Below are 1,616 nucleotides of genomic sequence, written 5' to 3'. Positions count from 1 at the left end.
ACCACCTTTATAGTCGAGCAAATCAACCCCAGGACTTATTCTTTGGATGCCTAGTACTTATTCTATTGGTCTCTTTTGCCGAACCGCTAAGTTACGGGGACGTAAGCACACCTGCATTGGTTGTCAAGCGATGTTAGTGGGACAAACACAGACACACAAACACATACACACACACATATATATATACATATATATGACAGGCTTCTTTCAGTTTCCGTCTACCAAATCCACTCACAAGGCTTTGGTCGGCCCGAGGCTATAGTAGAAGACACTTGCCCAAGGTGCCACGCAGTGGGAATGAACCCGGAACCATGTGGTTGGTAAGGAAGCTACTTACCACACAGCCACTCCAGTATGGTGGTATGACAGAAAAGGAACCAGTTTTTCCAGTTGGTTGACTTGATGCATCACCAGGTTGTTGGATACCTTTAGTGCTATGTATTTTGCTACAAGGATTTGAATTAAGCCTTTAGTTTGAGAATAACCTTTTTCTCTCACTAGTCTCAAAATCTTTAAAAATGGCAGAAGCTATAAAAAATACTTTAATAATACCTTTCTAGTCTATTCTGGCATGTGAAATCTGATGCTAAATTGATGATAGTGGGGTTAATGATGTCAATAATGATTCCTTTTTACAGTAACATATATCAACTTCATGAGAAGACCCACTTGCCATGACAGAATTGAGATCCTAAAACCAAGGTACCATGTAAAAAGCATTGGTGTGGGTGCTGATGCCATATAAAAAGCACTGGTGCTAGTGCCATGTAAAAAGCACTGGTGTTGGTGCCATGTAGAAAGCACTGGTACTGGTGCCATGTAAAAAGCACTGGTGCTGGTACCACATCAAAAGCACTGGTGATGCACGTTAAAAGCACTAGTGATGGTGTCACTTAAAAAGTACCCTGTACACTCTGTGAAGTGGTTGGTGTTAGGAAGGGCATCCAGCCATAGAAACCATGCTGAAACAGACTATGAAACTTGGTGTGACTCCTGAACTTGCCAGTTCTTGTCAAGCCGTCCAACCCATGCCAGCATGGAAAACAGATGTTAAATGTTGATGATGATGATGATGATGATGATGATCTAGCACCCGTTACTTTATTGTAGAATATAAGTTGCCATGTCATAGATGTATCACTAATATATTAGTTCATATTTTTTAAATTGTCAAAATTATTTAACCCTTTCGTTACTATATTTCTGACCAAAATACACCCCTCATGAGTTTCAATTAAATTCTAAAATAATCATGAATTTAGACTAGTCTCATTAAACACCTGTAACTTTTTAATTTATCATCATATTAATGTGATATTTGGAATATAATTAAAGAAAGGGTTCTTAATCAATTCTATTGCATAATTTTTTGTCTCAAAGTTCTCCACGTACTGGGGTACTGCTAGTGTCTCTCACATATAAATATTGGTTCAGCTTCACGAATCATATTCGTTCATAATACTGGAAATATATTCATTGCCAAAAGATTCCTGATCGCTCCAGTAATTTGTTATTCTGGATAACTGTCTAATACCCATAATAATATTTATGGCAAAAAATGCCCGTATTTCATCTACAGTTGCAGGAAACCACAAGCTATCTTTTTTTTTTCCAGC

General features: G+C 37.9%; 1 protein-coding gene across 1 annotated transcript in view; it reads left to right on the top strand.

Moving 5' to 3' along the window:
• The window catches only part of LOC106881474 (E3 UFM1-protein ligase 1), a 99,916-nt gene that overhangs the window by 26,688 nt on the left and 71,612 nt on the right, over positions 1 to 1,616 (top strand). The window lies entirely within an intron of this gene.

Source organism: Octopus bimaculoides, chromosome 4 (genome assembly GCF_001194135.2).
Source record: "Octopus bimaculoides isolate UCB-OBI-ISO-001 chromosome 4, ASM119413v2, whole genome shotgun sequence".
NCBI lineage: Eukaryota > Metazoa > Mollusca > Cephalopoda > Octopoda > Octopodidae > Octopus > Octopus bimaculoides.
The sequence above is the reverse complement of the archived record's forward strand: the minus strand, read 5'-3'. Positions and strand labels throughout refer to the sequence as shown.